Source organism: Larus michahellis, chromosome 2 (assembly GCF_964199755.1).
Source record: "Larus michahellis chromosome 2, bLarMic1.1, whole genome shotgun sequence".
In the NCBI taxonomy this organism is placed as follows: domain Eukaryota; kingdom Metazoa; phylum Chordata; class Aves; order Charadriiformes; family Laridae; genus Larus; species Larus michahellis.
In genome coordinates this window covers 115793224-115818575 of record NC_133897.1, presented here as the reverse complement: position 1 = coordinate 115818575, position 25352 = coordinate 115793224, and the positions used below count along the sequence as shown (strand labels likewise).

At 38.0% G+C, this 25352-nt stretch overlaps 1 protein-coding gene across 5 annotated transcripts in view; it reads right to left on the bottom strand.

Moving 5' to 3' along the window:
* DLGAP1 (DLG associated protein 1) overlaps nt 1-25352 on the bottom strand; it is a 462862-nt gene that overhangs the window by 238085 nt on the left and 199425 nt on the right. For all 5 annotated transcript variants that reach the window (XM_074576757.1, XM_074576758.1, XM_074576754.1 and 2 more), the window contains one exon: nt 23967-24078. The gene's annotated coding sequence lies outside the window, so the exon portion shown is untranslated. The remainder of the gene's footprint in view (nt 1-23966; nt 24079-25352) is intronic.

Here is a 25352-nt window from a genome sequence, read left to right as displayed (position 1 = left end):
TAGAGGCTAGGAGAAGATTTTTGAGCAGTATCTTTCATCGTATGCTTTCCCCCAGTCCTGTATTGTTACCCGTTGTAGCTGCTATTCCTCATGGCTGAAGACAGGATATGGCATATGGGGCTAAATGGACTTTTAACCTGGTAAGATACGGTTGTCGTTACATTAGCAATGTCAAGCCACTGTTCCACCAGATTGAGCTGTTCAGTGTCAAACCCAATTTAAAGACTTCCCAACCTGTTCCTCTCAGGCTGTGTCACAGTTAAGTCAACTTTTTGTTAAAATGAAACGAGTGGGTGTGCATGATGAAGTAAGCAGAAATTCTTTTAATTACTCCATTACAGAACAGCTTATATTATGAACCTGTAGCTTCATAATTCACCAGCAAGCAAAAGCCAAGGGTCAGGCAGCAGGAAACTAGAGAATTTGTGAATATGTGTCCTTATACAGAGGTTAAAAAAAATAAACCCACGGTACACAGGACAGGCTGAAAAGGCATCAATGGCATTTCAGGCAAGGAAATTGCCTGTTTGTTCTTCCTGCATTCAGAAAAAATACACTTTCTGTATCCTGTTTGTTAACAAACAGAAGATCATTAAAGAGATAGTTGACTCTCATAATCCATTTTCACCTCCAAGCAGAAGAAGCCTGGCAAGGGTCCAAACACTGGCCTGAGTAATTTTGCCATGAGGCAGCAGAACTTTCCAGAACATGAACAATGAGTCACATATCATCTCCCATTACAAGCAAGGCATTAAAAATAAAAGTTAATAGTCATAAAATGATGCAAAGAAATAAAAATAACCTAATAATCAGTATCTTTTTCATTTTCTGTTTTTCCTCCTCATTTTCAGACCAGTGGTTTTCAGTGTTTCTCAGTGCTTCAAAGCTTTTTCAGAAGAGTACAGCCCTTCATATAGCAAATAAAAGCCCGCTGACAAGAAGTGTATTTTTCTCAGTGTTCTTTCCTCCTTATCTATTGACTGTGTGCATCCAAGGATCATAGGTTAAAAAAGTCTTGGAAAACAGAAGACTGGCCAATTGACTTCCATCAGGCATCAAATTATCAGGGATAGGAAAACAGCTAGTACTAGACAATATATCTCAATTTATTTTGCTAAGATTTGATTCTGTCACTTTTCTTTTCAGATTTGTTGTTCAACTGCTAATGCAAAAGCCCACAGGCAAAGCAGGAGACAATTCTGGCAGTCTTGTTTCATCATAATTATCTAATCAAATCTTTGCTCATTCATTTATCAATATTTTTCAACTTATAAATAAGACACTGCTAAAATAGTGCACCCAGAAGCTTCCTCATCCTACCTGCTATAAAAAAAACAAAACCCAAGATAATTGCTTTGAACTTTGGATGTGTCATACTGAAAACTACAGTACAGTGAGGGCAATGTAAGATTTCTGGTTCTGTACGTAAGATCGACTAACTAGTCTAGAAAATATTTTTAGAAAAGAGTTGCTAGTTGTGCCGATTTTGGCTGGGGTAGAGTTAGTTTTCTTCATAGTAGCTAGTAAGGGGTATTCCTCTAAGAAGGTGCCATGGCCGATAGCCCAGCTGAAGTGCCTCTACACCAATGCATGCAGCATGGGCAACAAACAGGAGGAGCTGGAAGCCATCGTACTGCTAGAACTACGACCTAGTTGCCGTTATGGAAACTTGGTCATCATCAGATCATACTCTTATGGTACCAGTACTTTTCTAAACTAAAGGAAATTTGCCTACAATTTCACGTTCACAGAGCTTCACAGAAAGAAATCCAGTTCGGTTTCACAATGAGAACCAGGGGAAACGAAAACAGATGAGTTCTTTATTAAAACTTACAGCTACTGACAGGACCTCTGTCACACCACCTGCACTGATGATTACTAGAAATATACCCTGGCCCTAACAAAAATGCCTCAAGAAATGTTTACACCTCAGTGTGTGACAGAAAAATCTTGCAAAGATCCTTCAGAAAAAAATGCTGCTGCTAATTTAAGGAAAGTCAACTTTTCACCCTGCATAGGCTGGATCCAGAGTTCAACAGCAAGAGCTGACATGAATGGAAAAAAACAAAAACACCCCCAAAACTCCCTCACAGGCAGCAGAAACAAGATACTATCAAAATACAGGTTCGCTTGTCACACTTTATACGCTTTCAGAGAACCACACCACAAGAAATGGTGCTTTGTCACACACACAAATAGCTACTTTTTATGCCAGGACAGCACACATGCTTTCCAGACAGTTTTGGGTGTGATGAGACTTTGGGTCTGAGCAAGCTTTCTCTCTCTGCCTTGTACCCTCCTGCATTGCAGGTGGGGAGCACAATACTAATTTTCATTAGGACACAACATGAATGCTCTAAGAGCACTTACGAGAGCTCTTATGGGGCATCCCCCTCAGTCAATCTCCAAGTGTTTCACTTCCATGTTACTTGCTGGGGAAAGGCAGGCTGACTTGCCCAGAGCTCGTTCAGACCAAGGAGAGCAGAGCGGCTAACAGAACAGCCTAAAGCGCTCTCCCTCCAAAAGTCGAGCTTCAGCCCCACACAATACTAGTTTTCAGGTGGGTCAGACATACCGGGACAGAAGACATACCAGGACAAAAGACATACCCACGGGTGTGGATGGTGGCAGAGAGAGATCAGCCACCACAAAACCAGGTCTGTGTAGATCTGCCAGCACGGTACTGATTTTCAGATGAGGAAGGATGACGGGGAGGTAGGGCTACATCCCCCGCGCCCAGCCTGGCACCAGCAGGGCTCCTCATACCGTAGCTTACGAACAGCAGCTGTGAGGCTCTGGTGCAGTGAGCCCTGCACCATTCACCTAATACTTACCAGTATTCCTTTTGCCACACGGGGGCCTCCAATTTTTTATTATTTAGGGGTAGAAGGGAATGTGTAGATGAAAAGTAGAAGCAGTAACCATAAAGAATTAGCCAGTGTATTTTTAAAATGTTCACAGAATTTGTAATTTCTGTCAAAATTTTTTGACTTTTATTCCAAAACAAATGAAAATTAACTCAAAGTGGTTCTCACTTTTGTGTTTTGAAACCAGAACACTTAAACCAAGATTCTTTCTTTTTTTTTTTTTTCCCCACTTTTTCTCTACCATTTCTGACAGCTGTGCTGGTTAAGCATCTCAAGAGCAAGAACAAAGCCACTCACAGTATTTAAAAGGTTTTCACGAGTATTCCTCAAAGTGTTTTTCATTGCAGTTTAAATTTATGTCATTAGTGTCAAGTCAACAGTACTTGGACAAAGAGGGCAATAATAACTGTACTGTCTGATGGTAATTTTTTTTTTGGTGTAGTGCAACATATAAATCCTATTATATTAAAGAAAAAGCATTGTGAAGGGAGATGAGATTAAACCTGTAAAGACCAGATGGCCTTTTTTCATAAATTATAAGATCACAAGGAACATCTAACTCGGTCTCCAATAGATAGGTCCTGAACAGCTTTCACCGCCTTTCCCTAAGGCAGCCAGCCTTACAAAATCAGAGTGTGGTTGAGGGATTCAGCCAAAAACGTTATTCTGAAGCTCGCACAACCCTGATACACAACAACTAAAGATGTTTCAAAAAATCTTTGTGTAAGATTTTTGTGTATAAGCCACTGAATTGGCTCCCTCTAGCACTTTTTCAAAATTCTGCATCTAAAGCCATACACCAGAGAAGAGAGGAGTCACTGACTGCTTGCATATAGGATTTTTTTTTTTCCACATTTGTAGCAGCAACTGCCTATAGAGCACTTAGGGGAACCAAACTAACCTGACTCCCTTCCTTTCCACATCTTCACTGGACCTTCACCACCTCAACTCCCTAGTCAAAGCCCCACTCCCGAGACTTAAATCAGAGTAGTCGAAGGATCTGTGCTATTTGAACAAGAGGAGAGGGCACCTGAAATTAGTGAATGTTTAAAGCGAAGGAAACGCTGACAGTATAATAGCACCAAAAGGGACAGGAAGTGAAGAAATTGTTTTGTAAAATTACTCAATATTAAGCACGTAGGATTCTAAGAGCACTGCCCCAGTCCTTCCCCATACTGCCAAAACTTAGCCTGGAGCAACTGAACAAGAAGCTCTAGGAAAGAAAACACAGCCTGGACAAATATTGTCATTACCAACAAGTAAGTTCAGTCACTTCTGGATCCAAGGCACAGAAGAAAATAAAGTATATGACTGCCCTTAAAAACTGCAGATTTAATAAGAGCACAAGACAATGTAATAAGGGAAAAAACAAGATGGTGTCTTAATTTAGTTTAGTGTGTATACAGTCCTTCACTGGTTATCAGTGATAACCTAGGAACCCCCTAAGTTTAATGTGATAGAAGTTATATAACTATTTTATGGTAGAGGTAACTTCTGAGGAGGGATGTGAAGGATAAGATGCTTGGATGAAACAGAGCACTCCAAACATTATATAGATACATCACCTAACAGTAACTCCTTTTGTAAACTGCAGTATAAAACACAGTGTAAGATTATACAAGAAACTCCTTAAATCAGTGTAAATGGACATTTATTCAAGCACGCATAAAAGGCACCGAGAAGTTAGACCATGCTTAACTTCACTTACAGCAGCAGCAAAATAAGAGCACCAGAAAAAACTAGAGTCAGAATGAGGAATGAAACAAGATTACCATGCACGGAAGGGATCAAATGATCCTGACAGATGAAAAGCAAGATATTTGTTTGCCTTTTAAAATTTTTTTATTAGTAGCCAATATATTTTGGCCCCATATAGATTAAGAGGATTTGAAATATGTAACACCTGTTTGCATTATACAAATAAAGAAATTTTACCCATTAATAAAGACAGCAGAAGGGTTCTACTCTGAGACGTTCCTCCCTTTACACTGTTAATGTAGATTCCCACTTGCATATGGGAGGAGTTATATTTTGTACACAGTTTCCAAAAATTATAGAATCATTTTAGTTAGAAAATACCCATAAGATCATCGAGTCCAACCATTAATATAACAAGTCCACCATTAAACCCTGTCCTGAAGCGGAATGTCTACACATCTTTCAAATACCTCCAGGGATGGTGACTCAACCCCTTCCCAGGGCAGCCTGTTGCAATGCTTGACAACCATTTCAGTGAAGAAATTTTTCCAAATATCCAATCTAAATCTCCCCTGGAGCAATTGGAGGTCATAGAATCATAGAATCTTCATGGTTGGAAAGGACCTTTGAGATCATCCAGTCCAACCAAACAACCTACAATCTCTGCCACTAGAGCATGCCCTGAAGTGCCACATCTAGACGTTTCTTAAATACCTCTAGGGATGGTGACTCAACCACCTCCCTGGGCAGGCTGTTCCAGTGCCTGACCACTCTTTCAGTAAAGTAATTCTTCCTAATATCTAATCTAAACCTCCCCTGCCACAGCTTCAGACCATTTCCTCTGGTCCTGTCATTATTCACCTGGGAGAAGAGGCCAACCCCCACCTCTCTACAGCCTCCTTTCAGGTAGTTGTAGAGGGCAATGAGGTCTCCCCTCAGCCTCCTCTTCTCCAAGCTAAACATGCCCAGCTCCCTCAGCCTCTCCTCATATGACCTGGTCTCCAGACCCCTCACCAGCCTGGTAGCTCTCCTCTGGACACGCTCCAGCACTTCAATGTCCCTCTTGTACAGAGGGGCCCAGAACTGAACACAGTACTCGAGGTGAGGCCTCAGCAGTGCCAAGTACAGAGGCACGATCACTTCCCTACTCCTGCTGGCCACGCTATTCCTGATACAAGCCAGAATGCTGTTGGCCTTCTTGGCCACCTGGGCACACTGCTGGCTCATGTTAAGCTGGCCGTCCACCTTCACCCCCAGGTCCTTTTCTGCTGGGCAGCTTTCCAGCCACTCTTCCCCAAGCCTGTAGCGTTGCTTGGGATTGTTGTGACCGAAATGCAGGACCCGACACTTGGCCTTATTAAACCTCATACAGTTGGCCTTGGCCCATTGATCCAGCCTGTCCAGGTCCCTCTGTAGAGCCTTCCTACCCTCAAGCAGATCAACGCTCCCACCTAGTTTGGTGTCATCTGCAAACTTACTGAGCAGCACTCAATCCCCTCAATCCAGGGATGAGGGGATTAAACAAAACCAGTCCCAAAACTGAGCCCTGAGGGACACCACTGGTGATCGGCTGCCAAGAGGATTTCACCCCATTAATCACAACTCTCTGGGCACGGCCATCCAGCCAGTTTTTTATCCAGCGGAGGGTACACTTGTCTATGCCATGATTCGCCAGCTTCTCCAGGAGAATGCTGTGGGGGACGGTGTCGAAGGCCTTACCAAAGTCCAGATAGACAACGTTCACAGCCTTCCCCGCATCCAGAAGGCAGGTCACGTGGTCATAGAAAGAAATGAGGTTGGTTAAGCAGGACCTCCCTTTCCTAAACCCTTTTAGGGTTTTACGGTGTCATTTCCTCTTGTCCTGTCAGTTGTTACCTGGCAGAAGAGACCAATGCCCACATCGCCACAACCTCCTTTCAGGTAGTTGTAGAGAGCGATAAGGTCTCCCCTCAGCCTCCTTTTCTCCAGGCTAAACAATCCCAGCTCCCTCAGCCGCTCCTCATAAGACCTGTGCTCCAGACCCTTCACCAGCTTCATTGTCCTTCTTTGGATGCACTCCAGCACCTCAATGTCTTTCTTATGTAGGATGTAAGACTTCCCAATAGCTGGGCAAGCAGCTGACATTCCTCAATGTTCACATTTAAGGACCTGACTACAAATATAACTATTAAAAAAAAATAAAAATCTATATGGATTCATATTGCTGCCATTGTTTCAGTCTTTTTCAAATAGAAAAGATGCAAATACCCTATTTGTGTTATTCTTGAATCATTTTATTGCATGTTTCATATTTAAACCAAATTCTTTTGGTTTAAAAGTTCTTTTTATGTACTTCTGTGAGAATTTTTTTTTTGCCTGGGGCAGACTCCTTGAAATTCATAGGTTTCCAGATCAAGCCTGAAAGTTAATGCACATGGCATATACAAATACACTAATTTTATATGACTCTCACATGAGAAAAATATGTTTAAGTTTGTTAAATTCTATAAACTATTTCTTTCATTTTCTTCCTTACCTTTGTAGCTCCCAGTCAAAAACAAGTAGAATATTTGCACCCTGGGATTCATGTATCCCACTGTCACAAGGATGCTTTTTAAGAAACAATGCGAAAACATTAAGATTTCCAAGCTGCCCAGGATTTATTACATATTTAGTGCCTGTGTTCCTTCTTTCTGGCACACACTTACCTTTCTTCCAAGAAATATCAGAGATGTGCTAAATTTATCATGGCCTTCACTTACTCTTTGATTTTCAGCCATCCAAGTATAGAAAAATAATAAAAAAAAATACTGACATGGAATGACATTCATTCCTTAGCAGAATGTCAGCACAAGGCTTTTATAATGCCTAAGAAAGAGGGATTGCTACTTAAGAGAAAATTTGCTTCATTCAGTGGCAATGAAAGCACTAAACCGTGGAGACTGACTATTTTAATAAATGTTCCTGACAAGGGCTTGTGTCAATCAACGTTCAGACCACATTACATTTGGTGTAATCCTGCCATTCTCCTTTCACATGAGGATCTGGGGTTGTTTCCTCATTATTCCAGGTATCAAGATCGTATAACCTCTGATTTTCTTTAGGAAATGGGCTCTCCCAATCTGTTTTCAGTTTGCAAAGGTGAGTTACCAAGGAAGAAGCACCCTATTGAATAATTGCCACCTCAGTTGTATTAACATGAAAATTTAAACTAACCTTACTTACTTCATGCTTATGCACTTACTGACTCCAATTTGCTCTGTCCATATGTTAGTATGATCCACCTATCAAACCTCTTAAACAAGGCACTTCTCACAAAAATGGAAGTTGAGTGCCTACTGAGGACAAAACCTCGCAAAAGAAATTGTAAACGAGGCAAGAAGTTTTCTTTCCTCTTTTTTAGCCTTCCTACTACCTCTTCAGAGCTTTCCTAGTTCTCAGTCTATAGCCGCGTGGTATTACTCCCCCAACTCAATTTTCACTGACTGTGTGTTCCAGATTATGTTTTCCTATGCATAGTAATTTGAAGTTGCAGAGTAACATCATTAATTAATAATTACCCAGCTTAGAAGTTATTATCTAATACTTTCATAATTGATTAATCACAACATAAGTTCTACTGTGAAGTGGAAACAAAGTAGCTGTGCTTTGAAAAAGCTCTCTGATTACATCCGTATAAAACAAGACAGTCTTTGCTCGTATAAACTTTCTTGCTTATTAGCTTGCATGACACATGCACAAACATTCTTGCTCTGCCTGATTCAGTGACTCTGAATTTTAATAGTCCCTTTAGGTAGAATAACTGTAGAGAAACCGATTTAAGAAGCAGAATAAAACTCAGTGAACAGTGGTAGAACTCAAGGAGTTACAGCTGATACTTCGACTGAAGGATTTCCTCAGAAACACGCAACCTATCAAACTGCATGCATTCACTCAAGAATGTATTCTTGACACAAAGTCTACAAGACATCTCCCAAAACTTAAAACAGTTATTATAAAATAACCTCTAAAGTATTTGTGACTTTTGAAGAACACTGACAAAAGAACAATAGCAATTTACTTAGAATTTACATTTGCAGTTGTTAGAAGGCTCTACCCTGCAAGTAAATGTTATCAAGCTGTCCAATTAGTTCCTTAAAGACCATCAAAGAGTACCATTAATTGCATGAAACAATTAAAAGTAGATTCTTGTCTTCACTGTAAGCCAAACAATAAAGGTCATATATTTAATCCCTAATCTGACAGAAAGTCAATACGAAAAGTCTCTGTGTGACTCTTACTCCTCACGGTAGTTATCCTGTAGTTATTGTCACTTTTTTTTTTTTTTTTTAAAACACATTCTGTAAGTATGCATTTAACTTAGGACTTGCGAAAAGGCCAAATATAGCAGCAGGCATGTTGCAGAAGTGTGACATTTGGTATCCAAACTGTGATGATATGGAAAACAGGAAGGAGAGAATGGATTAGAAAGGATTAAGCACTGCAACCTAAATAGGATACTATACTTAACATAGCCGTACACATTACAGGTATACATTATATAATATCGGTAAATCCTTTTTTTGCTTGCCTTTCTGCCAGTTAGGAGTTTAAAAAAAAAATAATCTGGGCTCAAGTTCTTAGAAAACAGATACAAACAAAATAAATACCAAGTTAAAAATGAAAAAGTAGGATGCCTTTACCTATGCACAAATTATTATTTTGGGATGGCTGGTCAAGAGTTATAGCAGTTTTAGTAGTTATTAAGTTTGGACACAAACTGCTGAGGTGTCCTGGTTTGAGGCCCAAATTGTAAGGTCTTCTGTATTGAGTAACGACACATGAAAGCTTTAGTATGTTATCACATTGGTTTTGCTCTACAATGGAAACAGAAAAAGCATCAATAAGAAAAATCCCAGTATAAAAATATTAATAATGAAATCTTAACTCTGGAACGTATTTTCCAAGACAGAATTAAATTTCTCCATGACAATGGTATAACACCTTGCATGAACCTTTGCATTCCTCAGTTTTTCTAGTAAGAAAGTCTGGAAAAAAAGGAAACTGGTAACTGGAAGCAGAGCGAACTTCACGCCCCACCACAGCCTCCTCCCCAGCACCCTGCAAATCCATCCCAAGGCCTATGAAGCACTTACATCCCACTTCAGCTACAATTTGAATAATAGGTTTTTCTAAGTTATGCAATTTTCAGAACAAATCACACATCGCGTATTTGGTAGTAATATTTCCTACTTGAAATTAAAGTGGTCTGCAAACTCTCCGTTAGTTACATAAATATTATGAAAAATGCATATAACAGGTTTTCAGTATTGTAAAAGCTGAAATTATGAATTTAAAAGAGGGATGGTTACAGACAACCAGAAGACCATACCCTGCCTTGTAGGTTCTTAGGCCTATTAATATTCTGGGTTAAGAAACACTTCATTGTACTTCTGAAAACTGCTGGACTTGCACTTATGTATAGTAAGTTGTATTTTATGAAGAAGGATATTTAAAAAATACCTGGGAGTCTTCCCACCCCCCCCAAGTCCACCTATTCCTCTATTATAACTAGACTTTCTCTTGCTAAACAGGAAACTTAAGTTTCCATTTAAAATCTGTTCTCACGCATAAAGGCAACCCTGAATTCCGTTACGTAACAGGCTGAAGTGACAGCAAATGCTCTGGTCTTCTGCAAACCCATTTCTCCTTTCCCTATAATCCAGGCCAGGTGACTTTCTTGCCGTTAGGTCTGTCTACAGGACAAATTTCGAAACCCAGACAATCCTTTTCAAGGGGAAGAATCATTCCTACGGGGATGAAGCGAAAAGCAAGTAGAAAAAAGCGTTTGCTGCAAGACACAAGCCGTTCAAGGAGGCTCTCCTGCGAACAGAAAGGGCGGGGGGCACTTGGTCCATACTCTTTAACTCCTAAAAAAGCAGGACAGAAAGGAGAAAGCATGCAGAACTGGCAAGCATTTGAGAGACTTTCAGGCCAAGGGGAAAGTACATAAATAAAATGCCTACCAAACATTTTCCCCTTCTCAAAAGCAGAAAAAAATACACAGGGGAGATACCTCACTGGAGAAAAACCCTGTTGCTTAAACCACACAAAGGTGAAAGAAGACATTTGAAGAATACTAGATGTTGGCATTTAATGTCACAAACCAGGGTTCACAAATGTACATCAGATACTACAGTACAAGCCTTCTAGTACTTCATATGGACTAAAAAAGTTTTGAGAAATGTGACTGACTTGAAAAAAATTAATACATTCTTAATAAAATTTCTATTCTACAGAACATCCAGGGCATAAAATACAGATTCTGCAGGTCTGATTTTTCTTTTTAACTTGTGTTTTGAGAACAATCAAAGGGAATGAAAGACAGATTTCTCTTACTGAGCAGGACCACTTTCAGGTGGTTTCTTGTGCTGTTGTAGCTCTTTATTCATTCAAGAATACATGGATCACAAAATTATATATTGCAACTCATATTGGAAAGCCACACACAATCAGAAATAAATTTTGGGCTTAACCAAATGTTTTCCTTTTGGCTGCTCTGCAAAAATTGTCTATTATTAAATAACAGTGATTCATTCCAGTGCGAATTCATCTTTTTAAAAATCAGTCACCTAGCCTCAGCTCTTTGCCAGTGGTTCCTCCAGAGCTGTAGAGAGAGCGGCACATCTTGAGGCAGGGGAAGGGGGTAATCTGTCCTCATCATTTAGGGATTTGGTCAAAAACATTCTTTGTTGATGCTACTTCCACTGCCTAAAGACAGACCAACTAGATAACTATATTAGACTAACCAAGGAACTTCAGACTGGTCACCTCAGGTGAGGTGTACTCATCCAGAGCACCCTGACTAATGCCACTTGGGGGAAGCATTTGAGAATGAGAATTGAGAATGAAAAGTAAACCACAAAACTTATAAAAGAGCATCCATAACACAGCAAAATAAACTTGTGACTGATATTAAATGATCATGTCAGAATTGATGTAATAGGTAGTACCATCATGTTTTAACAAAAAAATAATTCATTTGTAAGAAAAGCTAAGCATTGAAGAGAAATGTTTATTTATAGATGTGTTTATTATATTCCAAACAACTACAATCTCTGGGTAGCTGTATGTAATTTAAATTGCGAAATAAATAACACTATGCTATGCTAAGCAATAACATTCATCAATTACATTGCTGATTTTTCTAGCCCAATTTAACACTCATTCATCCTTAGATAAATAGATGATCCTTGACTGACCAAAGGAAAATAGTTCCCGAGGCAACAGCCTTCTCAGTGAGTACACACCTCTCCCAGCCTTTACGTTATACCCCCAAGCAGACGTTCAGCTATCAAAGCTGAAAACAAAAATTACAACATTAGCATTGACAAAAGCTATTTGTAGGTTAAGTGACGATGGCAGGTGAGAATTAATGGCATTTGGCAATAGATTTATTTCCCAGAGAATCCCACTCACTGTAGAACAAGATCTCTTTGGCTTTATCAAATAAAAGACTTCCTCAACCGCGAGCCCACAGTAACAGCACGGGAGACAAGCGTGCCAACAGAAATCAGAGATAGGAGAAACACTGCTGGGTCTTGTCATACACCTGAACTTAAGGGCATCAGTGGGAATAATCAAAGGCTGTTAGTAGCCCACTGAGTTGTCCCTGTTCCCTAGAGAGTGACCAGTGCAAGGCCAAGCCCAGTTCCCAGAGGTGTTTTGAACACCGCGGACTCCATCTTCCCCGATAGCAAAGAGACATCGATGACTCAAGCACTGGCTGCCGTCCATAACAAAACTGCCTTCCTGAGACACCTACCTGCCTTCTGAAATTGCCATAAACTGTACATCTCCTCTCGGAAATCCCTCCACTTCCAGGACCCTCAGATCACCCCTCACACTAGAGGAATATGGAGAAAACTAACTGCTTAATATGTGTCAGGATACCAGGTACTATCATGATGACCAAACCAGCAAAGTACAATTAACAAATTAAATAGGTTCTGCACAGAAATAATGCCTTGTTTTCCTAGCTCTAAAGAGGTAGATATTTTTTATGATTAAAAAATAAATATATATCGATGTAGCTAGAGAGATTTGGGGACGTGAATAATATTTATTTAGACTGGCATATGAAAGTCACAGCTTTAACAGATTTTTGGGGGTCAGGAAGATTACCAAAAACTGCAGGGCAAACTGTTGAAGAGATTAAGAGAATTCACATAAGTTTAATCAGGATTTGCTAGAGTAATGTTTGATATATAAATAATTCAAGTTTGAAAAATATGCCACAAATTTGCATTCTGTTTCCCTGAAAGAAGACAACATAGCTTTCATGCCTCATAATCTTCCCTCGTTTTAGTTCCGCTGTAACTATGAATAAGAGCATCAGCTAATATGCATTTAGAAGGATATACCAAAACTAGTAATATTTCAAAGTCAGAATTTTTTCCTCCTTTTGCACAGAGGTCCAGCTCCTCTATGGAAGGCACTTCATTTTGTAAAGTTAAAAAAGAACACTATACCATATCTCTGTAAAAAAGCAAAGCATTAAATTTATTCAAAATTCCTTCACAGAAAATAGATTTTCATTTCTCAAACATATATGAAATGAACATAGTCTGACAGACTGTGTAGCAGCACAAACTATCAGTAATTATAACGATAGAAATTATTCCACCAATCCTTTTCAATCATTCCAGCCTAGAAGGATCTCTGAGGAAGTATCAAAATTGTTATGAAGAACCACAACATAATGATATTTTGCATATAATTAGTAAATCAAATGTAACTGCATTGGAGACAGAACAGCTGTAATACAGGAAAGAAGTGATCTACTGATTCAATAAACTGAATTTGTCATTCTCAATTTGTTTTACTATTTGGATTTTAATTACAAATCAAGTACCTAATCTAAGCTGAAACCAGACAATTCAATTTATACCAGGTATACATTTCCAGAAAGTAATTAATCTAACATTTTAGGAAGAGGAAGAAAAGGATTTTCTTTTAGTTCTTTATGATTAATTTATTTAAATATGAAGAAGCCACTGAGAAAATAAATAAAATAAAATGGCTGTACAGAGCTGTACATATAATGACAGCTACTTAATATAATAAACATTTGATTTAAAATTTAAGAGCGAAAAAGTATTGGTATTAAATTTTTTCGTGTTCCCTGATGGCTAACCAATTACTCAGAGAAGACATGCTACAAGAACACAATCTTACAATAGCATCGTGTTCAGTAAAGATTAGTAATTGAAAATAAAAAACCTACCACGTTGTTGAAGGCTACAACAGTCAGGCAGCACAGGACGAATAAATTCTTGCAGTAGAAGGATATCAGGACACACCAATTATTTTCTGTTTTCTCAGATACTCAGGCTATTGATATCTCAACAAGAGATCAATTCATTACACAAACAGTCTCAAGGTATTTGTCTAACCCTAAACCAGATGCTCCGTCAAATAAGGTCATTTCTAAAACTATGCCATGTTATATCTGGTTCTGTCATGCCTTCCCCGCAGCACGTGCTTCTTTGCTTATTGTTGCTCTAAGACACTAGCTCTTCTCTTGATACTTTAAGAAATCTGACTGGTGTCACCAAGTATCAAAGAGTCAATGCCAGATCAGAAATCTTGCTGCAGGACAAGGTTCAATCTTGTTGCAAATTTCCACTGAAAAAGAATGATCCTGCAACCATTCAATAGCATTTGCACAGAGGTGCAGGTTTTAGCATCATAGCTCAGTTACTTCTGGTGAATTAAAATAGCAGCGTCTCCTACAAAATTGCTTGGAACTATCTCTCTTATATTGGATTGCTCCTGATATTAAATCTAAGCAGCTCTATAGTTACTTAGTCATATTTCAACCCAGTGGTGTTAGTTCTTTCTTGATGTCATACTGACTGCCTTCAGTTCTGCCTAGTATTATTTTGCTTTTGGACAGATTCCACATCATATATTAAAGAAAATATGTTTTGACCTAATCAGTCCAACTTGTACCTCCTGGGACAGCTAGGTTGCCTCGTCTCCTTGAACACACTTTTTGACTTACATTTTCAAATCATATAGAAAGAAGGAAAAAATTACATTGATTTTTTATTGTTACAAAATGCATTAGGAAACTAGATATATATATATATATGCATAAAACCACATATATAATGAAATTTAAAGAAACATATAATATAATATATAAAAATATAATAATTACATGACTTGCTCTGTGCAAGCATTTCTCAGAGTCATTTGGCCAAATGAAGAAGTGAACTTAATTTATCATAAAGCAGCACAACTCAATTTTTACTGTGTTCAAAAACATAATTTTAACAAGGTCTATCGACGAGGAAGCAGTGCACCCTCCAGACCAGAAGGCATCTTCATGCAGTTCTCTGAAGCTAAAATCACAACAGCCTGACAGGAAGACATGACACTGCTCTGAGGCATGGGAGCAAATTAGAGTATATAATTTGAATAACTGCATTATAAAGTTATTGAAGTTAACAAGGATATATATTACTTTTTGGCTCCCTTACGTTATGTTATTACTCGCTCATTTACGGAAAACAAAAAATCCCAAACTGCTAACATCTGCCCTTTCATTTTGTCAGTCACTAACATAAACCAGTCAACACTGGGCACCTTCATCTCAAGTACCTGGCTGGAATGTCTTGATCTTGAAAATGTAATATATTTTAAAATTGGCTTACAGTTAATTCCTTTTCCAGTTTTTGAACATCACAATAGCTGCTTTTTAGTTTGAACTTTTATAAGCTGCGCAAAGAAAACACACAGCAGTTGTCATCAATAATTTGTCTGAAATACATATTGCTTCATCTCCTTGTTGGACTTCATAGTTTACATGGAAGATCTACATGATGAGAATGAGAAATGCAGCAATCTCATCAGTATAATTTTTATTGTGACAATGATGTATAGTTCATAAAGATGACAAATAGCTTTTATATGCTGACACAGCCCCAAAAACCTAATACCATAACCTTACTGTCACACTGATGTTTTGATAAACAGATTTCCAAAACATCCATCAACCACTGCATAAGAACTTATTTCTCTTTTTACTTTATATTCAACTCAATTTACTTTTATACAAATTAAACCATTTATAACCTGAGGTTTTAAGACTGGGATGAAAAAAGCCTGCTTTCTTATACAACAAAAAATAAATCTAAAAAACTGTTGAGATGCACACACAAGTTATAATTTCATTAAATGTTAATAACCACAAGCAGACTATTTGTTTTCTATGTTAATTGCTTCCATGCTGTTAATCTGTGCATTCTTGCAAAAAAAAAATAATAAAAAGGTCAAGAAAAACCCTAAAACCTCAATATTCTAGGTTACTGCTCTAGACTTGGTGTTTATTGGGCAGAACTTGGATTTCTAGAGACTCACAAAACTCAGGACAGAATCCAGCTCTGATTCAAGGGATACAGTGATCTTCCTCACCCGTAGGTGAGCTTTACTTTGTTCTCCATGACCATCCTATTTCAGATGCGTATCTCTGAAAAGTAATACTAGGAAACTGGCTTGAAAATAGTACTGGATCTGGTTTACAGGACGGGTGGTTTTTAGCCATGCAGACCCTACGCAGTGAAGTGTAAACAAGAAATAAAATGGATCATTTCTACAGTAAGGGATGCAGTGTCCAGTGACAGCAAAATTGCTGCATGTAGTGGTGCGTGACTGGATGTTTAATACGTCTATGTAGCCTCTAATTCAATGTAACTCTTGCAGAGGTAAAAACTGAGCCAACCAGACTCACTCATTCAAGATCAAAGTTTTCCCGGTGAGAGACAATGGTCTGAAGTGAATTCTTTATGTAGGCAATATTACAGAAAACCAATAAATGCTTAGTTAATATATCTAGTCATATTTGGGGACCTCCTCTGTTCAAAACACTCAGATCACAGAGGAGGTCCTGAAACATGACTGACCATTTCTGCTTTGGCAATCAAATCAGCTGCTGAAAGCCTAACAGAAACAAAGATGTTGCTCAGCCGCTCCACGCCACCCACATACACAGGCCTGGTCGTCTTTCCCTCTTTTCCCTACCAGCAGCCGAAGAATGGAGGTGAAATAGCATCCTACTACTGTAACACGAGTGAACCACAGTCATCTTGTTAAACGGATGGTGTGTAAGTACTTCAACAGCAATCTCAAGTAGCTCCTATTAGGTCAGACCATATTTTAGCTATTCTCAGGTACAAATAAACAAACACACTGACTGTGAATGAGGGAGGCCACTGGGACAACACAGTCTAACCTGCTGTGTAGCATATCAGAGACCATCGCATACGACTCCACAGCGCCTTCGATCAAGCCTTATTTGTGAATCAGAAGCAGCATACTGCTTTTAGCTTTGCTGCATTTCTAGAGGAACCCAAGAGATCTTGCTGAATTTAATGAGCACATTTCAAGGATGTTTGAGCATCTAATTCCCTAAATTGCTTTGGCAATCCCAGCCTTAATTCCAATGAAATCTTTTAAGTTACAAGAATCCACCACACTGCTTGGTAAATTGTTCCAATGTGTATTTACTTCTGCTTAAAAATATGCACTTTGCTTCCACTTCTAGGTTTAACTTCCTTTACTGGATCTTTTTTGTCATTGCTTGTGAGCCTCAGAAGTTCAGTACTTTCTTGCCTTCCACAGTGAGAAAATAATTTTCTGAGTGTTGTCCCGTCCCCATCCCCCAGATACTGAACCAAACCATTGACCATAGTCTCATTTGACCTAATCTTGTGGCATCTCCCGAAGTCCTCTCTCTCAAAGTCCTCCTCTCCGGTTTTCAACAACTTTTTCAAACATGAGTACCTTGATGAAGTATGTCCTGGACTGGCCATATTTGGAATAGAAAAGTGACCCTCCCATGTTAGTAAGCCTGAGTAGTGCATTAATTTGCCACCTGCAGAATCCTGTTACAGCTGGTAACGTAGCACGCCCTCAAAAACCTTCTCAGAATTTTGATTTATGGGACCACATCCCCATTTTGTACTCCTTTATTCTTGTACTGCCTATTCTTAACCGTAATATTTGTCTATATTGATATAGGACATATGGAATGATACTTTTCATACAAACTCACCCCAAACATTTAAGCAACTCACCCTCCTTGGTATCTATCACTTCACCAATTTTTAAACTATTTCCAGACTTTACTTTTGATGATTCATATTTTCTTCTAATCCTTGAAATTTTCCTGATTTCCAGGATTTGCAAAATCTGAATTTTAGTTGTTGAAAGAACTTCCTAGACAGCTCATAAAACCCACGTGCAAATTATTTCATTTTGCTGATTTTGTAACACTAAAATGTTTCTTCCCACTTTTAAAATAAAAACATTAAGATGAGTATTTGCAGGAAATTTCTAGCCTACTTAAACTTGACCAATGTGCTCAGATAAATTCGTGCTTTAAGAGCAAACATAATTCAGAAAGATTCAGAAATATACATGATTATACTTTTTGTTCTTGATGAATGATACTTTTAGTAAACTGTTTTCCTTGGTTTTTATCTTTGGACTTGAGAATACAGTCATGACTGAACACCACATGACTGTGGTCTCTCTTGAGCATTCAAGTCCTGAAACCATAATTCTTGGCCATGTCCCTCCTGTGACCCACTGCTGTCCTGCCCCTTCCCCAAATCATTATCCAGCTTTTTAAACTGTGCCTGCAGCACATAGAAAGAAGCTAAAAGAGCTGGCAGGAAAGGGCAACAAAACAAAAGAGAAGTAGAAAATATCCAATAGAAATAAAAAGGAATGGAGAAAGAGTTTAAAATAATAACCGTATGTCAGAGAGAATTTCATATAAAATAATGCTTTCAGAACATCATTTTGTATTACACAATGAGTTGGAAGAAGTTACTAATGTATCTTGGCCAGACTTTCACTATTCAGTAAGGACAAATGTACCACAACGCAGTTTCCATCCCTGCTACACTGAACTATAAAGATTATCTGAATCAGATTTTTTATGATGTTATTGCTTTAGTTGTTATAATCACATAAGCATATGAAGACGGGCCATATTAGGACAGATGTGCTTCCTATACTCTTTCCAGTGTGAGGATACACCTGAAGCCCTTGATTCCACGAAGACATCAGGAGCTGGTGAGATATTTATCATTATGCCTATGCCTGCTGATGTGCAATGCAAACCTAAGACAGACATCTCTCCCTGCATCAGCAGCCTAAAATCAGTGCCAGTTCCATAGATCACTTTGTTTCTAAGACAGGTGAATTATTTCAGGCATATGATTTTGTACCACGGGAGTAAACAGGATTTACCACGGTGCTCAATTTGAAATTATTTACTGGGAAGAGAATGATGGGAATCCAAGAAATATACCATTTCTCAGAGTTAATGGTGTTATTACTTTTGACCCACCATGCAAGCTTCTTGCAGGCATCCACTTCCAATAGCGTGCACTTAGAAAAACAGCCGTGCTGGGTGAATTCAAAGGCCCATTGAGCCACTGTCATAAACAACGGTGGAAGTCAATGCCTAAAGAAGAGTGTAGAAAAGCATAAAAAGTAACTAATTCTGTTTTTTCCTAAGCTAGAGATGACCTCTTCTGAGGCTTTAGAGACCTTACAAGAGGTCTCTATCGCTAATACTATGTCCCTTGGCTGCCGGGCTGCCACTCGACAGTCATGCACTCACAAGCAGGTCTATTTTGGCTGTGACTTTCACTGTAAGAAAAGAAAAATCAGAATATAAAAAAAAAAATTAAAATAAACCATAATGATTTAAAAATTAAATGAAAGGTATAGTTTATATAAGAATTTTGACATAGTTTATATAAAAGGATAAATAGGCACATTTCCTTACTACACTCTGATTAAATCCCGCAGGTGTAATGTAGTTGTGCTTTAAAGACAGTGTAATAAAATAATTGATCTGAATGTTACAAAATTTCTCTCTTTATTTTTACAGAATTATGGTCAGCTTTTAAAAACAGCCTTCTGGCACTCTAGGACAATTTCCTATAGCATTTTCACATCTTCCAAAAGAAAAAAAAAAAAACCAAAAAACAAACAACGAAGAAACTAAGAAACAAATCACTCTAGGTGGCATAGGAAGGACCACACCTCCTCTAGAATTGAGTCAATAAATATTTGGATGACACCAACTGTCAAAAGGCAGGAGATCAAAAGTGCATTTCTGAAATAAATTTTGATACAAAAATGATTATAGCTGTGAGGAATTGTTATTTATTTCTGCTAGATGTGACAAAGTGAAATTTTGTTCAGTCTGATACAGAAAAAATTACGGCCTTAGCTATATTGAATATCAACCTTCCTCTTTATTTTTTTTTTCTCCAGTTACACATTTAACTCATGTAACCAAATTCATCACAACTTTTTATTATCCTAAGATAATCCTCTATAATTTCTAGTTATCAATGGTTGTTTCCTTATTTATCAGTGGAAATGAAACTTTTGATACCATATTTTACTCTATATCTCAGCAGGTCTCTATCGGCAGTTTTTGATATTTTTTCCCACCTATATACTCTAACTGCATTTTTCCTTATGTCTGCACAGCTCATGATTTTTCAGTTATCAGAGACATTATTGTTGTCACTACAGCATTCAAATCTAAGGAGTGTCCAGGAGTAATTTCAGTACCCAGCTCATCCCAAAACATTATGGATAGTCCCTGGGCTTCCAACTTGCCACTGGGTGCAAAAATGCATTTGGCTCTTTACATCTTATCAGGTCTCTCTTGTTGCCTACATACTGTTGCTTAAAAGAGTTATCCCTATCTTTTGTTTTGACATTTCATTTTTCCATAAGTAGAGAAGGAAGCAGAATATATAAAACATACTTGCCTTTGAAATTTCCTGTTTTATCTAATAGACAAGACAATTCACCTGCCTATCTCATTGTCATTTAAGTTTCTTTTCTCTGATTCATAGGCTTTGTATATCCAATCAGGGAATTGCCATTCAAGCAATAATAAAAACTCCTGCCTAAATTTTTCTTTAAAAAATCCCAACCAAGTCACGATCAGTTTTCAATTAGCACCCAAAAGCTGTTGTTTCTTTATATTTGATTACACTACCTTTGCCTCATCTAAGCTTTTGTGCCTTCTCGGTGTACTTTACCTGAGGCAATACATCTAATATTTCTCATTAGAGCTGTTACCTTCACACCAGCACTATTAGTAAAATACCTTACACTTCCTCTTGTACTGCAGCAAAGATCGTCATGTCTTTTAACTGGTAATTTGTGCGCTATGTCTTCTGCCCTTTTTCCCTACGGAACAATATTTTGAAGAGCCTGAGACCGCTGCATAATTAGATCACACAAAGCATCCGCTATCCTATCTCCCAATACGACAGGAAGACCTTAAGATTTAAATTTCCTTCACAGGTTCTCCCTGTAGAGGATTAATTATATTGCTCTTGTTTGGTCTCATTAAATTTCAATTTCTTCTGCATCCCTAACACATTTCGTATAGGTTCTCCTTATCTGACTTCTTCAAAGCCTAGTCATCTTCTCCCTGCTGATAAATACGTCTTGATTTAATGGCATATTTAAGGTCCATCTGCATTTCCCTTCAACAAAATGCACAACAATAGAGTAACATACACTGAAGATATATTCCTTAGGAAAATAAATGGACCGCACCCTGTTCTTTTTAATAAATGTATCACTAGTCAAAACACCTTCTTCAAGTACATAATATTTTCTTTTGTATTCCTTTGTTAAGAGATTTCTTATGCTCCTACCTCGTATTCTTTTTGCTTGGGACCAAAAAGTCCCCCTTACAGAAGGGCAAGAAACTGGTAGGAAGCCTCACAGAAACTGGTGTTTCTTCTGGGAAGCATCTAGAACCGACAGGAGTACTGAGTTCCTGTCATTTTGTCCATTCAGATGTTTCTAAAATGAATGGTATTTTTTTGTGTAGTTTTAACAGTGTTTTGGTCGCATACATGCTGCTGTATGCCCCAGTAGTTCCCTCAGCTTTCCATTTTTGTGAGCAATCAATTAATTCTCCAACAAATTAGTGTATTTACAATTAAAAAAATATCAGTCCCTTCTGCATTCCTTCTGCAATCCTCTATACTGAAAATATTCCCTGTGACAACTCTTCTCCCAGTGCTCAGTGGAAAAAGTCTCTATTCTGCCCTCCAAGTGGCGGTGCCTTTGCTTCTTGCCAGTAAGCAGAGGGTTGCTCTAATAGGAAGGCATGTGTGTGTCTGTATGTATCTACAAATACCTTATCCAGAAATCTTAAATACCCTATACAAAATTGGGTGGATCAACTGAATAGGTGGACTCTATAAAACATCATAAGAAGGATCAAATTTAAATAATATAACTAAATCACAAGTTTACTTCTTAATCGTTAAAAGAAGGAAACAACCAATACTCATAAGAACTTCAATTAAAGCTATGGGCAGGAAAAATGGTACATGAGATTGTTGTTGGAAAGCATCTGTCATGATGCATGTGAACTGACAACATGTATTTTGGCATTTCCTCATTTTGGCAGAGGTGACTGCACAGGTTTAATGATGTTCTTACTGCATCATTCTTAACTTCCTTGACCCTTCGAAAAGACACACACCCAAATCCAGGTGCTCAGAACAGCCAAAGCTGAGCACAGCTGTAAGAAACTGAACACTGGGAATGCTGGAGACAGTCATTTTACCCAAACCACAGGGAACTGAGGGGACAGATTCTTTTTGTGGGTATTACATTGTATAGTAATTGATATAAATACATGTAAGTGATAAATAAATGAATTACTGCGAAAAACAAATTCCTAAGCTAGAAATTCAACTTTCTCTTGGGGAAAATCACATCATTGCTAACATTATATCACCATTTCAATGAAGTTTTAGACTTTTACAGATGGCCAAACTGAGGCAAAGGTAGCTGAACTGACCCAATTAGTTTACATTGTCAGAAAATAAACCCTAATCGCAAGTCCTATTCTGCGAAGAAAATGCACCACTTTTTTTAAACTTATGCGTACCTTAGAAACATATACTTGCAATGTATAAGTGCATATATGTATGCTACATATGTAATATACAGTCATATATACTTATATTTATTGTGTATAACAAATCATCACTGATACAGTTTTATGGCAATGGAAATGTTGCGGCAGCATTGGTATTTTCTCCTCTTATAGTAAGTTTACTAAAATACAAAGCAATTGTTACTGCTGGGTAATTAGAAAACTCTCTAATTGTAAGAAATTAAATTTTTCAAGTGAGGTACCCATGGAAATTTATTTACGTAAAGGGAAAACAATGAGTAAAGGTCACTCTGGAGTGATACAAATTCCAGAGATGTAAAACATTTCACTCAATATCTTAAACTTATGCTCCACTCAGGGAAATTTACAAGTTGAAGTACAGTATCACACCTAACAAATCCTGATACAGCCATAACCACTTATAAAATTAATTAATTAATTATACATCATAATTACATTGCTTGTTACTGAACTGTAACCAGTTGAATATAACAGTTCTAAGAGTTATTTTTAAAATCATGTCAAATTATAAGCACCATGACCGCCATTTTAAAAAGAAATACAAATCGAAAATACTCTCGCTGTTCTTAGTGCATGTATGTTTAAGTCTGTCATGTGTTAATAAAGAAACAGGATATGGAACTATTGATTTTAATTTGTCTCAATATGATTAGCTTTGTGAAATACCCGTAGTTCACCATATGTAGACTTTTCACTGCTATTCAATTTGTGTTCAATAGGCCAGAGTTGCTATCTTCAGTGAGTCTACCAGATCAGTTGTCTACCAGATCAGCGAGGTCCTGGTTTTTTGCAGCTCTTAGTGTTATTTTAAAAAAAAAAAAAAAGAAAAAAAAGAAAAAAAAAGGAGCAGCCCTGTGGAAAAGGACATTCCTTCCCTACCATACCTCCTGCACACCATTTCACTGTTGCTTCCAAGATGCTGCAACCGCTCCCCCATACTATCTTCTGTACTTCGTTTGTGGCTCTGATCTCTCATTTGTTACACTCCTCCAGGCCAAATCAATCCTTTCCTCTCATACTCCCTACACTTGCTCCACAGCTATGGCACACCTATCCTATAGGGGTCTACTCAACATTTAAGTTTATATGCTACATTTTTATGCTCATGCCACGCTTCTGAAAATAGTTCACCACAATGTTCAAAGACACCTGACATTAAGACTGCAGCCTGTAGACCTAGGTAAGTACAAAAATGGGTTAACATACATATCATTTTCTAAGCCAAAATAGCAAGCTATAGGCTACCTTCATTTCCACTAAAGCAGTTCAGAATTCGCAGTCATTTGGCTTCCTGCCTTTTACAAGCAAATCTGGAGACAAATGAATAGAAGTGATGCAGAGACAGATCAAGGAGAATAATCAGAGAGTTAGAATAAAGGACTCACCTCCTTTAGTCAGTTTTCCATTTTAGTTTGTTTCAATAGTTAAAAGAGGGAAGAGATGTTTTGCACACTCTTTAATCCAGATGTCAGTTCCAATATTTGATGCTTGACTGTTCTGAAACACAATCAAAGTGTAGCAGTTAAAACTACTAGCCTAAAACAAGATAACATTATTAACATGGCAAGCAGCTACGCCTTCATTTAAAATCACAGAAATATTGAGAGGCTTTATATCAATGGTCCGTGGCAAAGCTTTCATATGGTACCACCTCTCCTCCTTGCAATAAAAAGAGCACAAAAAATGAATATTTAGATTGCATAATGCTGCATTTGTGGTGCCATCTCACATGTTTTACTCTCCCTGCACAACGCATGAAGAGTTTTTTTGGTTCTTTTACAGAAAGATAGAAAGACTAATTACATGTGATTGCCTCAGTAAATCTACTGACTCCCTGCAAGCTCCCCTCTCCCCCAGTCTCATCCTTCTGCAACCTTTTCTCACAGCACGTAAGCACTAGGGAGTCCTGCTGCCTCTAACTGGAAAAGGGGAGGAGAAGAATGGTGAGAAAACTTGACCGACCAACCACCCAGCCGTACGCATGGTGCTTCCCCACCAGCATCCGACCCGTGGCGGACAAAATTGCAACGGCGAATCACTGCATATTTAAATATATGAATATTTTAAATTATATAAACTGAAAATACTTATTTCCAAGCCATTTTCTTTCTCTGGTAAGGAAAATGATATATATGTTTTTCCCTTCTTAGTTCTCCAGTACTACTTACTGAGACTAATAGAAATAAATGGCTTTCCTCTGTGCTCTATATTTGAGCCCTATGAGTCATCTCACTATTTCAAGTTTTGTTTCTCATCACTTAAAGGTCTAGCCTATTTTATTCTGTTTTTTTCATGTGAACAATTCATAAGGACAAGCCAGATTAAGTACAAAAATTTCGTGTAAATGAAGTTAACAGCTCCAATCAAACTTCTACTGAAAAGCATATTAAAACAGAGAAAAAAATGCATGGCTAAGTGTGCTTTGATACTAACCTCAGACTATACTGAAGTACGATTGGTACGTTCGATGCGTTGAAAATTCCTAAGTTATTTTACTCTCTTAATGCTCATCCAAAGAAACACCTTTACACAAACCACAGCTAACTATTGGGCACTAGTTGTCATAAAAAGCAAGTAGAAATTTTCAGAGCAAAAATAACCTGCAAAAATTACAAACTCATGTTTATAAAGCTGGAAGAGACCAATCCAATCAGAGAGCCTGATGTCCCACTTCCCATAGGCTAGAAAAGGAACTCCTTTGGAAACAGGATGCACATCTTAGTTAAAGCATCAAGCTTTGGATTGAAGTTCTTCAATATAACCACTAAGAG